The following is a 16,616-nucleotide window of genomic DNA, read 5'->3' on the forward strand; positions in this document are numbered from 1 at the left end:
AATCAAACTTCCTACTATGCGTCTGTACATAGTAGGGTCTTCTAGAAGCTCACCTGCATCTGCGCTCAGCTTCACATTCTTCTCCAAAGGAACTGAAATAGGCTTACAACCTGTCATCCCATATGTGGACAGCATGTCCAATCCATACTGCCTCTGCAAGAGCTGTATCCCACTTGGCGAGCTAATCACCTCAATGCCCAAGAAATAACGCAGCTCTCCCAAATCTTTCATCTCAAACTTCTACTTCAATAGCATTTTCACATGAAGGATATCTTCATCACTATCACCTGTGATGATCAAATCATCAACATAAATGACAAGCAGCGTAATACCTTTCTCTATTTTTCTCACATAAAGTGAGAAATCTGGAAACTAGGTGCTTGCTTCAAGCCATACAAGGCTTTCTTCAACCTGCAAACAAACTCAGGATGAACAGCATGAACATAACCTAGTGGCTACTCCATAAATACCTCTTCTTGCAAATCACCATGCAAGAAAGCATTCTTTACATCCATCTGATGTAAAGACCATCCCTTTGATGTAGCCATAGCAATGACTGCTCTTACAGTTGCCATCCTTGCAATCGGACTGAATGTTTATTCATAATCAATGCCATATGTTTGTGCATACCCCTTGACTATTAATCTTGCCTTATATCTGTTCACAGAACCATCTGCATTGTGCTTGACCTTATAAACCCACTTACAACCAATTGCATTCTTGTCTTTAGGCAAAGGCACCAATTCCCATGTAGCATTTTCTTCCAAGGCATCCATGGCTTTCTCCCATTTTTCTTTTCCCATGGCTTGCTCAAAAGAAGTGGGTTCTGGTTCCTGTATCACTTTGACCATATAGGCATAGTGAATGGCTATAAATCCATCATATTTTAGCCTATCCACAGGATATCTAGCTCTAGTAGACCTGTGCAAAATGGGCTCACTTCCAGGTGCTCTCAAAACATCCCTGGTCTTCCTTACTCCAGGTGTAACAATAGAAGGAATACCCAACTCATCATCAATGCTTTGTTCTGAGCCACTGAATTCACCATCCACATAAGAGTGACCTGCATTCACATCAAACATGGGCTGATCTACCTTTTCTTTTCCTTTTTGTGATATTGGCATACCACTATCTGCATTGCTTTGTGGAGATTCTCCTGATCTCAATCTGCCTATCCATGGCGAAGTATGTGAACCACTGCTAGAGGACACTGCAGGTCCACTAATATTTTGTGATTGCTGTTGTGAATTATGTGCAGCATTACCATTTTGTGCATCTACATCAATCATCACATTTACTGGTTTATACCAGTTGCTCATCTCATCAAAAACAACATCTCTGCTCACTGTAAACTTATGAGTAGAAGGGTTATAGCATCTATACCCTTTCTACTACAGAGAATAACCAATAAAGATGCACTTCTCAGCTTTTGGATCCAACTTGGACCTCAACTCATCTAGCACATGAACATAGGCAATGCAACCAAAAATTTTAAGATGAGAAATATCTGGTTTCCTACCAGTATACATCTCCTCTGGCGTCATGCCATGTATTGTTGTAGTGGTAGTCCTATTCATTATGTAAACTGATGTAGCAACTGCTTCAGCCCAATAATAATCTAGAAGGTCTTTTTCATTTAGCATGGCCTGAGATACCTCTCCAATATGCCTGTTTTTCCTTTCTGCAAGTCCATTTTGTTGTGGGGTATGATTGCATTAATATTGTTGCTTTATGCCATGCTCCTGCAGGAACCTTGCAAACTCATTTGAGAGGTACTCTCCCCCCCCATCTGACCTTAGGCATTTTATTTGTAGGCCTGTTTCTTTTTCAACCATAGCTTTAAAAGCTTTGAAGTGCCCAAACACTTCACTTTTCTTTTTCATAAAATACACCCAAACTTTTTTGCTGTAGTCATCAATAAAAGTGACAAAGTAATGATAGCCTCCAATAGATGTAGCTTTAGTAGTCCACACATCAGAGTGGATTAATTCCAATGGCTTCTTACTCTCTTGAACATGCCTAGGAAATGGTTTCCTTGCCTATTTTCCAAATTGACAGGCTTCACAAACCTTATGCATTTCTGCAACCTTGAATTTAGGCAATCCTGCAACAATATTTTGGGCTTGCATTGATTTAAGTCGCTGTATATTAACATGACCAATGCGTTTATGCCATATATCAATATCTGCAACTACACCGGTCCCATGTGCAAACATTGCTGCACTCAATTCAAGCATGTCCGCATCCAACGTAAACATCCTTTCCTTCTTCTTTCCTTTTGCTATCAAGAGACCGTTATTTTTTATATCCTCAAAAAAGCATCCATGAGGATTAATTCTGGCTTGCAAGCCCTGCTCAACCATTTGATCAATAGAAATCAGGTTCTTGGTGATGTTCGGGACATGAAATACATCAGACAGGTATTTCTTTTTCCCATCCTGCATACACAAAGGAATTTTACCAATCTGCACAATAGGATGTGCAGTATCATCACCAGTCTCCACAAATCCTGGTCTTTCCATTTTCCTTGCATCCTGCATCCATTCTACATGACCTGTCATGTGGTTTGATGCACCTGAGTCAACATACCACACATCATTTCTTTCTTCTACACTTGTCACAGAATTGGTCATGTGTTGCGCCATAAATAGATGCTCATTTCTGTCATCACCCTATCTACTAGAAGATGCATAATTGCCTTGCTACAATTTTCCATTCATAATGTCATTCTGCTTTTTGCAGCAGTCTTTAGCCATATGACCCATTTTACCACACTAGTAGCATTCAACATTGCTGTTTGCATTTTGGCCTCTCTGCCATCCATCACGGCCTCTTTGGCTTCCCCAGCCTCTAGAGTTACCACGTCCTCCTCCATGTAAAGAAAGAGGGAGAGAGATAGGAGACTCAAGTTCAGCTTTCTTCACAACACACAAAAGAGAGAGAGAGGACACAAGGTTGGAGGGTGAAGCCTTTCTTCACTTTTGCACACAACAACAATACAATAGAAGAGGGAAATACCCTATATGTCGAAACCTAGAATACGTGGTTCATATGTGAACCCAAACCAAAAACATACGTGGTAGTCTAACTACACCACGAGTACAACTAACATAGACGGTGACATAAATGATAGTCATCCAGGAGATATGTCGGGGATAGAGCTTGATATCTCAACACTCCCCCTCAAGCTCAAATCCATCTCACGTACACCAAGCAAGCTCCTAAATCTGCGAAGCTTCTCGGTACCCAATGCCTTCGTAAAGATATCAGCCACCTGCTCCTCAGTGCTGACATAGACAAGATCAATCTCACCAGCTAGAACCTTCTCTCTCACAAAGTGATAATGCACCTCAATGTGCTTCGTTCTAGCATGATAAACTGGGTTATTAGCAAGCATGATGCTGCTAATGTTGTCACAATGAATGACAACTGCTGCATGAACTGACTGTCCCATATCTGCAAGTAGCTTCCGTAACCAAGCTACCTCACATGCAGCCATTGCTGCACCCCTGTACTCAGCCTCTGTGCTCGACAAGGCAACTGTTGGCTGCTTCTTGCTGCTCCAACTGATGGCACCACTCCCAAGGGAAAACATAAAACCACTAGTAGATCTCCTGTCTGAGACACTACCAGCCCAGTCAGCATCTGTGTATCCATGTACCTGTAATGCACACCCAGCTTCATAAAACAGTCCATAATGCAATGTGGACTTCACATACCGCAGTATGCGCCTAGCCGCATCCAAATGTGGCTTCCTCGGTGCCTGCATAAACTGACTCACCAGCCCCACAGCATAGCTCAAATCTGGTCTGGTTATAGTCATGTAAATCAAGCTACCTACTATGCGCCTGTACATAGTAATATCTTCAAGAAGCTCACCTGACTCTGCATTGAGCTTCACATTTTGCTCCAATGGAATAGAGATAGGCTTACAGCCTGTCATCCCATATTTGGACAGCATGTCCAAACCGTATTGCCTTTGCAACAGCCATATCCCACTCGGGGATCTAATAACCTCAATGCCCAAGAAGTAACGCAGCTCTCCCAAATCCTTCATCTCAAATTTCTGCTTCAACAGCAGCTTCACTTCATTAATGTCTGCATCACTATCACCTGTAATAATCAAGTCATCAACATAGATGACTATAAGCACAATCCCTCTGTTTGTCCTTTTCACATAAAGTGAAAAATCTGAATTGGAAATCTGAAATCCAATAGTGACAAGATATTGCCCTATCTTGTCTGACCATGCCCTCGGTGCCTGTTTTAAGCCATACAAGGCTTTGCGCAACCTGCATACAAAATCGGGATGTGAATTATCCTCATAACCTTCCGGCTGCATCATATAAACCTCTTCCTGCAAATCACCATGCAAGAAGGCATTTTTCACATCCATCTGATGCAAAGACCATCCCTTTGCAGCAGCCATAGCAATTACTGCTCTCACGGTTGCCATCCTTGCAACTGGGCTGAAAGTTTCCTCATAGTCAATTCCATATGTCTGTGCAAAACCTTTGGCAACCAATCTTGCCTTGTACCTGCTAACAGACCCATCAGCATTGTGCTTTACTTTGTAAACCCACTTGCAGCCAATAGCCTTCTTATCATGAGGCAAAGGCATCAAATCCCAAGTGTGGTTTGCATCCAAGGCAGCCATCTCTTCATCCATAGCTGCTTCCCAATTTTTATGCCCTGCTGCATCCTCAAAACATGTGGGCTCTGGCTCCTCTAGAACCTTGACCATATAAGCATAGTGATGTGCTGTATACCCATCATATCTCAGCCTGTCAACTGGATACTTAATACGAGTGGACCTCCGTACAACTGGATCAGTTGCAGGAGTCTTTAAATCATGCCTGCTTTTCCTTGCACCAGGTGTAACAACAGAAGGAATCCCAAGTTCCTCATCAAGGCTCATTTCAGAGCCACTTGACTCTCCATCAACATGAGAGCTACCAGCAGACACATCAAACACTGGAGCATGGTCCACTTTTTCTTTTCCCTTATGTGATACCTGCACAACACTATCAGGACTGCCATGTGACGATTCACTAGATCTCAATCTCCCTGTCCATGCATTAGATCCACTAGTAGAGGACTCTCTGGGTCCACTCAAGGCTTGAGATTGCTGCTCTGCATTTATTGCAGCATTCCCATTTCCTGCATCTGCATCTCCTACCATAACAGTTGGTGCATACCAGCTGCTCATTTCATCAAAAACATCTCTGCTCACTTGCATTTTGCGGGTGGAAGGGTTATAACAGCGATACCCTTTCTGGTGCTGAGCATATCCAATAAAGATGCATTTTTCTGCCTTTGGATCCAGCTTTGTTCTCTTCTCATCAGGAACATGAACATAAGCTATGCAACCAAATACCTTCAAGTGAGAAATATCTGGTTTTTGGCCTGTATACATTTCTTCAGGCGTCATACCATGGACAGCTGCAGTGGGGGTTCTGTTCATAATATAAACAGCAGTTGCTACTGCTTCAGCCCAAAAATAATCAGGCATGTTTTTCTCATTTAGGATCGCCCGTCCTACTTCTGCAATATGCCTGTTCTTCCTTTCTGCAACCCCATTCTGCTGAGGGGTAGACCTGCATGAGTACTTCCTTTGAATTCCCTGTTCTTTCAGATATTCACAAAATTCTTCTGAAAAGTACTCTCCCCCTCCATCAGATCTTAGCACTTTAATATGCACACCTTTCTCTTTTTCAACCATGGCCTTAAAAGCCTTGAAATGGCTGAACACTTCACTTTTGTGCTTCATAAAATAAATCCACACCTTCCTAGTGTAGTCATCAATAAACGTCACATAATAATGGCATCCACCAATAGAAGCAGCTTTGGTTGTCCAAACATCTGAATGGATCACTTCCAAAGGTCTTCTGCTCACCTTAGCATTTTTGGGAAATGCATGTCTGGCCGGCAAACCTGCAACAATGTTTTTCGTTTGCATAGATTTCAACCTTTGTATATTCACGTGCCCAATGCGCTTGTGCCATATCTCAATATCTGCAATGACACCTCTCCCATGCGCAAACATAGTAGCTTTCACCTCAGGCATATCAGCATCCAAGGTGAACATTCTGCCATTTTTGTTGCCTTTCGCAACCAAGCGGCATTTATTTTTCAAGTCCTCAACAAAGCATCCATCAGGATTAAATCTAACCTGCAGACCTTGCTCAACCATCTGGCCAACTGAAACCAGGTTCTTAGTGATTTTTGGAACATGAAGTACATCTGCCAAGTACTTTGTTTTGCCATCCTGCATAGCCAATGGCACTTTACCAACCTGCGTAATTGGGTGCGCAGTATCATCACCTGTTTCAACATAACCTGGCTTATCCAAATTTCTGACATCATGAAACCACTCACCATGACTGGTCATGTGGTTAGAGGCACCTGAATCAACATACCAAACATCATTGCAAGCTGCAGCATCTCCTGACATGGAGTTAACCATATGCTGCATCACAAAAAGGTGCTCATTTCTGTCGTCACCATGCCCACTTGATGATGCATAGTTGCTTTGCTGCAACTTTCCACTTTTGATGTCATTCTGCTTTTTATAGCATGTATTCTCCTTGTGTCCAGGCTTTCCACAATAATAGCATTCTGTGCTGCTATTTACTTGCTGGTTCCTTTGCCATGAACCACGGCCTCTTTGGCTCCCCCTGCCTCTAGAACTACCACGTCCTCCTCCATAGGACTGGTTTTCCTGTTGTTGCTGTTGGTTCTGATTTCCTGCACGGCCACCAGAACGGCCTCTTCCTCTACCTCTGCCTCTACCTGTATTCGAGTAGAAAGCAGTCTCTTGAGAAGTTGAGGTGGCTGAACCACCATTCCTTTGCTCTTCACTCAGCAAGAGAGCAATAAGTTCCTGAAAATCAGGAAATGTTTCACGGACTCCAATGGATGTCTGAAACTGTGCATAATCTTTCCCAAGACCATTCAAGGTCACGGACACTAAGTCCTCATCATCAACTGGTGCTCCAATGGAGGCAAGAGAATCTGCAAGGCCTTTCACCTTCAAGGAATACTCATTTATATTCATATTTTTCCTTTGCACATTGTGCAACTCCCGCTTTAGCTGCATCTTTCGTGCTTTGGTATTTGTGCTATACAGCTTCACCAATGTATCCCATGCTTCCTTAGGCGTCTCTAGATCCTGTATATGCACAATCATAGAATCTGAAATGCTAACAGACAGCCAATACAAGCATTTTCTGGCTTTTTCATGCCATTCTTTAAAGGCCTTCAATTCAGCAGGAGTGGGAGCATTACCCAAAACTGGTTCTGCAGTTTCACCACTGATGTAATCCCAAACTCCCTTTCCCATAAGGAAGTTTGTCATCCTGAACTTCCATGCTTGGAAGTTGTTCTTGTCAAGCTTCTCACTGACAATGGTAGACAGATTCTCAGACATTTTACAAATCACGAATTGCAACAGCAACCTGTAAACACAGCAAATGCCTCACAAGGGCAAATAGCAAAACTTCTGCGGAAAGCCTCACAGGGGCAGATCTGCAACACTGACGAAAGTGGTATTTCACCACACAGTCACTTCCTCGTGACGATTTTGCATCAACAGGCAACAGGCATGAATCTGCAACTCCCAATATCTCTGCACATAGGCATATGATGCAATTTCTGTGGCACCTTTTCCACCGACTAGCCGCGCGGTGGTCGCACAGCAAAAACAGGGCCTTTTTCTGAGTGCCTGCGAAGAACTTCCGCCTTCAAAACGGGCCCCGAAACGGCCTCAAATCAGAAAAATAAAGTCACCAAGGGCTTCGCCCTCTCCCGCAGCATATACTGCGCTCTCGCTGCACCGCGAAGGGCCTCTCAATCTGAAGCAGTGCACTCCTGCACTTTTGGCTGTGCTACCTGCAGAGATTTGCTCCCAAACTCGAAATAGGAAAGCTACACTGGTCCTCTTACCAGGACACCAGAAACTTGGCTAGCTTTCTTGAGCTCCTTACCACGAACAAGGCTCTGATACCATGTAAAGAAAGAGGGAGAGAGATAGGAGACTCAAGTTCAGCTTTCTTCACAACACACAAAAGAGAGAGAGAGGACACAAGGTTGGAGGGTGAAGCCTTTCTTCACTTTTGCACACAACAACAATACAATAGAAGAGGGAAATACCCTATATGTCGAAACCTAGAATACGTGGTTCATATGTGAACCCAAACCAAAAACATACGTGGTAGTCTAACTACACCACGAGTACAACTAACATAGACGGTGACATAAATGATAGTCATCCAGGAGATATGTCGGGGATAGAGCTTGATATCTCAACACTCCATAGGATTGGTTTTCTTGAGTTTGATGCATATTCTAATTTCTACCACGGCCTCCAAATCAGCCTACTCTACCTCTGCCTCTTTCTCTTCCAGCATTTGAGTAGAAGACAGTTTCTTTTGAAGTTCCTCTAGAGGAAGATGCACCCCCATTTCTCTACTCTTCAGAATTTATAAGAGCAAACAACTCCTCAAAATCAGGAAATTTTTCACGGATGGCAATGGATGTCCGGAACTATGCATAATCCTTTCCTAGACCATTCAAGGTCACAAAAACTAGATCATCATCTTTCATTGGCGACCCAATGGAAGCAAGTGCATCTACAATTTTCTTCACCTTCATGTGGTAGTCATTGATGCTCATATTTTCTCTCTGCACATTGTGCAACTCCTTCTTGAGCTGCATTTTCCTGGCTTACGTATTTGTGCTATACATTTTTGCCAAAGTATCCCATGCCTCCTTTGGCGTACTTGCATCCTGAATATGCACAATCATAGAATTCGAAATACTGATAGACAGCCAATACATAACTTTTCTGGCTCTCTCATGCCATCCTTTAAATGCCTGCATTTCCTGTTGATTGGGAACATTAGGAAGAACTGGTTCTTCTTCATTTCCTATAATGAACTCCCAATAGCCTTTTCCCATAAGGAAATTCGTCATTCTAAACTTCCATGCCTGGAAGTTGTTCTTGTCAAGCTTTTCAGTGACAATCTATGAATAGACGCCATTACAAAACACTGCAAAATATTCTGTCACTGCAAAAAACACAGCTTTTGCCTCACACGGGCAGATCTGCAAAAATGACAAAAGTGGTATTTGACCACACAGTCAACACTGCACATTCATCTACAAGACATGGGCATCTATCTCCATGGAGAAAACCTCCAACATGACTAGATATCTCAAGTCATTCAAATCTTGCCAAGCCAAGTCAAAGTCTATGTGTGTTTTACAACAACACACATTCTTGTCTTTGAGTTTACTAGGGCTTACAATGCTCAAAGCCCCTTTTCCCAATTGAAAGGTTAGGATTTTGAGCCATAAACTTAAGATACGACTCCATATGCTCACCCAATGTGTGGAAAATAAAATTTCATTGAAACAAATACTATGTTTTTCGCTAACCACCTCTCCCTCCCTTTCGATTTTCGTCCGTCAAGTTTTTTATTTCTTCTCTTTTTTTTTCCCCCTCCCATTTCCACCACCCCCTCCCCCTCTGCCCTCCATTTCCACATCCCCCTCCCCCCTCCCCCTCCATCTCCATCTCCACCACCCCCTCCCCCTTCCCCCTCCATCTCCACCCCCCTTCCCCCTCCATCTCGACCACCCCCTCCCCCCTCCCCCTCCATTTCCACCACCCCCTCCCCCCTCCATCTCCACCACCCCCTCCCTCTTTCCCTCCCCCTTTCTCTCTCTCTCTCTTTCCCTCCCATCTCCACCACCCCCTTTCCACCCCATTTCCACCACCCCTTCCCCCGCTCCCCTCCATTTCCACCACCCCTTCCCCCTCCCGCCTCCATCTCCACCTCCCCCTCCCCCTTCCCCCTCCATTTCCACCACCCCTCCCCCTTCCTTCTCCATTTCCACCACCCCTCCTTCTTCCCCCTCCATCTCCACCACCGCCTCCCTCTTTCCCTCCCCCCCCCCCTCTCTCTCTCTCTCTCTCTCTCTCTCTCTCTCTCTCTCTCTTTCCCTCCCCCCTCCATCTCCACCACCCCCTCCCCCTCCCCCTCCCCCTCCCCATCTGCACCTCCCCCTCCCCCCTCCCCCTCCATCTCCACCTCCCCCTCTCCCTCCCCCCTCCATCTCCACCACCCCCTCCCTCTTTCCCTCGCCCTTTCTCTCTCTCTCTCTCTCTCTCTCTTTCCCTCCCATCTCCACCACCCCCTTCCCACCCCATTTCCACCACCCCTTCCCCCTCCCCCCTCCATTTCCACCACCACCACCCCCTCCCCCCTCCCCCCTCCATCTCCACCACCCCCTTCCCCCCTCCCCCCTCCATCTCCACCACCCCCTCCCTCTTTCCCTCCCTCTTTCTCTCTCTCTCTCTCTTTCTCTCTCACTCTCTCTCTTTCTCTTACACACACTCTCTCTCTTTCTCTCTCTCTTACACTCTCTCTCTCTTTCTCTTTTTCTCTCTCTCTTTCTCACTCTCTTTCTCTCTCTCTTTCTCACTCTCTCTCTCTCTCTCTCTCTCTCTCTCTCTCTCTCTCTCTCTCTCTCTTACACACACTCTCTCTCTCTCTCTTTCTCTCTCTCTTACTCTCTTTCCCTCTCTCTCTTACACACTCTCTCTCACTCTTTTTCTCTGTCTCTCTCTCTCTCTTTTTTCTCTCTCTCACTCTCTCTCTCACTTTGTCTCTCTTGTCTCTCTCTCTCTACTCTCTCTCTCTCTCTCACTCTCTCTCTCTCATTCTCTCGCCCTCCCCCTCCTTCCCCCCTCTCTCTCTCTCTCCCTCTCCCCCTTACCCCCCCTCTCTCTACCATCCCCCTCCCTCTCTCTACCACCCCCCTCCCCCTCTCTATAACCCCCCCTCCCCCGGCCACCCCTCGACGGTGGCCTGCAAAGCCGTCGCACCACGCAGCGCGCCAGCCCCAAGGCAGTGCGCCGACGGTGCCCCGCCCCACTAGCGGTGGCACTCGCCTGGCGCACCTGCTCCGATGCCCGAAGGATGGGTTGAACGACATTAAAGATATCCCTATGAACGACATTAAAGATATCCCTATGCGGATGGGTGAGAGAGATGACATTCGCAACATTACTATGCCTTTGATCCACAAGGCATATAATGAAGTCCAAGCCATAGTGGATGGTGGAGCAGGTGTAAATGTCCTATCAAAGGAGCTCTACAAAGAATGGGGTCTCCCACCAATGCAAAAGGCTAATTTTAACATACTCCTTGCCGATGATTCACGGGCTAAACCCTTGGGGATAGTGAATGGCATGTCTACAAAGATCGCAGGAGTCCACTTTTCCCTTCAATTCACAATCTTGGATCTCCCCAAAAAATCCTATGAAATCTTACTGGGACGTCCTTGGTTACAGGAAGCATCAGTCCTCCATGACTGGGGAACTGATAGATTGACAATCTAGAATTGAGACACTGCAGTCAGGTTGAATGTGGGGACAGGAGCTATTAAACCAATTGTGCTTAGAGCATTGGATGACACATCTTCCACGACAATCTCAAGCAAATTAGCTCCCTTGCAATAGCATGCCATAGCGGGTGACTCACAAAGCAATGTTAATAATTGGATACAAACATTGGCAACCTTCGACAACTGCCATTCATTAGACCCCATCTTCTCACATATCGATGCTAAGGTGCTAGAGGTCGATCCTCCACCGATACATGAAGAACCAATCGATATAGAGATGCCATTTTTTATGGCTGATCTCGAATGGGATAATGAACCTGAAGAAGGTACCAATACCAATGATGACTCAGATTTTCCTTGGGACCTTGAAACAGAGGCTGCGAATGCTGAAATTGAAGATCAAATCTTTGATAATGGCTTAGCCATTCTGCATGCCCTAATGGTAGTCGAGCTCCCAAAAGTTGAACCTCCGCAGTTGAATAATAGCAGAAGATCCCAGAAGAAAGATGGAGGAAATCGCAGAAAAGCCAAGGCCGAGCACTTCAATGAATTCGAACGAGTCCAAACAAGGATTGTCGAATTGTACCTTGCAAAGACAGCTCCCTCAAAATCAGAACCACTGCCTCTTAAATGGTCCCCTAAGGGATTGGAACGAGTATGCATAGCAAATGAACACTTACTTGGAAACACCTTACGAGTGGAAAAGTTACCCCATAGTTCCCAACGTAAGAAGTTTCAGAAATATAAGCCACATGTGCAGATGAAGCTCGATCAAGAGACTTCAGAAAAAGAAAGTCAAGAAGAGCCTAACAAATTAATAAATGCAACTATGCCACCCAGTACATGACACATGTCAGGCTAGTTCAACCCCATCAGAGGCCAATCTTCGCGAAGTGCGAGAATAATTCAAGAATTATACAAGTGGCAGTGCACCAATAGCAATGCTAAGACCACTCAGAGAATTTGAAGTTCAAGAAACCGACAGCATTGGTGAAACTCCAATCTATGAGGGACTGGCAAAAACATGCACAATAGACCTCACCCTTGAAGGGGAGGAAGAAAAATAAGTTTTCATTGGGAAAGAGCTTCGTTAAGAAGAAGAAACCAAACTCAAAGAACTCCTAATGGAATACCATGACTACCTAGCATGGTCATACAAAGAGATGAAACGAATTTCACTAGAAGTGGCAATACACATGATACGTATAAGGGAAGGTGCTCACCCTAAGGTATGTGCACCTTATCACACAAATCCTAAATATGGCACCGTGGTTTATGACGAGCTAGAAAAACTACTAGATGCTAGATTCATCTATGAGATAGAGCACACTGATTGGGTTTCACCCATTGTCATTGTACCTAAATGCAACAAGAAGCTCAGGATATGCGTAAACTTAAAAAATGTGAATGTCGCCACAATTAGGGATCACTATCCCCTACCCTTAACAGAAACGGTGTTGGAAAAGGTGGCAGGATCCGAAATATATAGCTTCTTGGATGGCTTTAGTGGCTATAACCAAGTGCAAATTGCTCCTCAAGACCAATCAAAAACAGCATTTGCTACAAAATGGGGTATTTTTGCATATAGAGTCATGCCATTCGGCCTTTGTAATGCCCCGGCCACATTCCAGCGAGTCATGTTCACAGCTTTCAAGTCATTTTTGAATAAGCTTTTACAGGGGTTCATGGATGATTTGTGCATTCATTCAAACAAACAGTCCACCTTAAAAGTCTTGAAGAAGTACTAATCAAACACAGGGAGTATGGCATCTCCCTAAATCCAACAAAATGCCAGTTCATGGTCACCCACGGAGTTGTTTTGGGACACATCATCTCTCAACATGAGATTGCAACTGACATGGACAAAATCAAAATCATCATGGAATTGCCTCCTACAAATTCCAAAGGTGTACAGGTCTTTATGGGACATGCCGACTATTATAGAAGATTTATATTGTAGTATGCCATGATAGCTAGACCACTTTACAAATTATTAGTGGAGTTCTTATGGACCGAAGAGTGCAACCGCCTTTGAGCTTTTAAAGTGGCGCCTAATCACAGCACCCATACTTATATCTCCCAATTGGGATATTGATTTGACTTACCCTTCTACTTCACTAATCAACAACTCAATGATGCAGAGATCAACTATACAACCACAGAAAGAGAAGCCCTAGCAATGGTGTATAGTGATTACCAACATCCACCTCCACCTCCCCCTCTGCCACTCCAGGGTTTTCTTTTTCCACCCCTTAATGTTGGTTGATCTTCTTGATGTTGGAATTTCTTGAGCTTTGTTATGCCAAGTTGGTGGCTACAAACATTGCCTTATCTATTGAGCCTCAACAATCCTCTCCTATCTTTTCTTATCTAGCTTCTTCCTCCATTGCTCATCATCTAAGCATTACCTTTTCTTTATTATTCTCCTTCCTATCTAGATAGTGGTGGACTTGGTGCTTCTTGTTGCTGTCTTTTATTTTTGTCCTTTTATCTTTCTTCTTCATCTTCATCTTATCTTTTTGTCTCTCTTCTTGTTACATATCTTCAACTCTCTATTATTCTCATTGTCATTCCTCTTCTTTAGCTTTGAAATCCATCTTTGTGTTGATGTCTTCCCATGTTTCCATGGGCTATTTTTTATGCTCCTCAAGAACTTTGTTGTATGCTATTATGGGGGTCAATTTCTGTTAAATCGGGGGATCGAGATCTCCTAGTCATGAGACAACATCCTAATAAAACACTAATCTAAGGAGAATGCAACCTAAGTGCAAACATGATGAAGAGAGACATGTACCTCAAGTCAATTCGGTTCCAAGATAGATTAGCTTCGACTCATAAACAGAATCTTGAGATAGTGCAAAGTGCTTGATTAATATTACTTCAAATGTACCTCCCTTTTATAGTTACTTGAGAGTTTTGTTTATTTTCCTAAGAGTTGTGTGTCTTTGCATAGCTTCACATTTCCTCCACGTTTTCCCTTGCTCAATAGAAGAGCTTTGAGCTTTGCAATACATGATGCCACACTCTCTTTCAATTTCATGTTCCATACATATATTATATGCAAGTAAAGCAACTTTTCAATCAACTACATCTCGGCATGAAAAACACAAAAATGCCCTCTTTGTAATGGAATGGTAAAAAATGGATCCCATTTTTTTATCTATTTCATCCCTATTGGGTGTAGCATCTTGATCACATCTTATCACTCCATTGTTCCATTATATCCATTTCTCAGCATCATCATCTTGCCATATCACTCATCACATCTTTAATATTAGCATTATTGTTTCCTTTCCTTATTTTCTTCCCTTTCCATTTCCCTTTATGTTTTCCATTACTCAAATCCTTTGTCACTCGAACTTGTTGTAATTTCATGCAAAAAGGGCATGGGGATATTGCAATGGCACTCAATTCCACTCCAAACATGACTTCAACATTTTTGGATCACTTAACGCGTTCCATTCAAGTTGAAAGATCCGAATCTTTAACTTGGAGTAGATCTCCTTTGGTATGGGCATCTATAATGCTTGGAATTAGAGATATACTTAATAACCACTTCAACTATTGAGGTGTCCCTTTTGAAAGTTCAAATGCAACAAGTCGCCAAATGTACCCTTTTGATTGAATGCTAAAATCATCATGAACTTTCTTTTTTTTTGCATGTTCAAGGGCTTTGTTCATCAATGAAAAACTCATCTTCTCCAACTTGTTCCCTTTGATAACCTCACACTCATCCATCCAACTTGATATCAAATACAAGCTTCCCTCCTCTGAAAAAATTATATATTTCTACTACATCCAAAAATGCATTGTTTATCTCTATCTACTCAAAGGTGCTTGGTATCTTCTTTGGCCCCTTAGTAGCTTGTACATCTTTCTTTTGGGTACCTTGGCCTTTCTTTTTGTTTGTGCCTTTTGACATCATGGCCTCTAAAATGTGCAAAAATCCACTTAGCATATCTTGGATAGTCAATTTTGTTTTGTTTCTTGCCTTTCTAGATGTACTAGTCTTGACAACAACGGATACTTTACATATTGACCATGAAGTGCATTTATGAAAGCATTATATATAGCTAAGTAACCTTGTCTACTAATGCTAGCACCATTGCATGCATGGAATTGCTAGGTCTACAATCTCCCATAGAAATGGAAATGAATGATCTCTTCTTTGCTACACTCTTTACCACATAAATTTTGTCATATTCTTCTCTTCCAACAATGTATGTCATAAAATTCCTACAAAAAGCATGGATGAGGGTAGAAAAAATCATGATTATAGGATTATGTGAAAAACATCATAATTACAAATAGTTTTTAAAATACATAGTACCATCTATATTGCACCTTACAATTCCTTGCTCCACCACCATATGCCAAGCTGTCCATTGATTGCATAACCTTGATCCTATGCTTGTAATTTTAAGAGGGGTTATCTCGAATTCGTAGTTAATGTATCAAGCCACTGCTCTGTTGGAGGGACCATGCCTCTTTTAACAAACTTTTCTTCTCATCGATGAATCTTGCAATTTCCTGTTGTGATCTTTATTTTTCATAAATATAAGTTTTAATCTCAATTTCAAAATATGAAAGTTTTAAATTGAGAGTTAAACCTTCTATTTGTTCTTGGGTTGGTTGTTCATGCAGAGTGTGCATAGTATCTATAAGTCTTCTTCCATATAACCTTGAAAAATTGGGCTTTAGCACCAATATAAACAATGAACTTTTAATAACCAAGTGAACCTTGAAGAACATCTCCCATTGTATTGAAGTTAACTTGAAATTTTTTCAAACATAGAAGGAGAACTTGTCAAAGGATCCACAGGATAGAGTCCACAAAACACTCCATAGATCAACATGCCTTGCTCCTTTTTGTCATAGTTGGCTTAATTTTCCTTTATCAGTAGCAGCCTTGTGGCCACCACATTGATGAGTCATAGTGTAATAGCTACTCTTGAGTTTGGTGAAATTATGTAGTAGCTTCTCTGTAGACATCTTCCAAGAGATACACTCTTTGCTATGTGTCAGATAGGATGGAGGACTGGTTGTCATAAGTTTCAAAAGCCATGGCAAGCCATGCCCTAGTGCAATCTAATTCCATGTTCTTGTACATATCCTTCCAATATTGAACATTCTCATTGTCTCCTCCACTATGGTGGCCACTCTCTACTCTATCTACATCCTTCCTTGACTTGAGGCTCTCCCTT

This window comes from Dipteris shenzhenensis, chromosome 15 (genome assembly GCF_047967505.1).
Source record: "Dipteris shenzhenensis isolate YYH24624 ecotype China chromosome 15, Dip_SZ_1.0, whole genome shotgun sequence".
Classification (NCBI taxonomy): Eukaryota; Viridiplantae; Streptophyta; class Polypodiopsida; order Gleicheniales; family Dipteridaceae; genus Dipteris; species Dipteris shenzhenensis.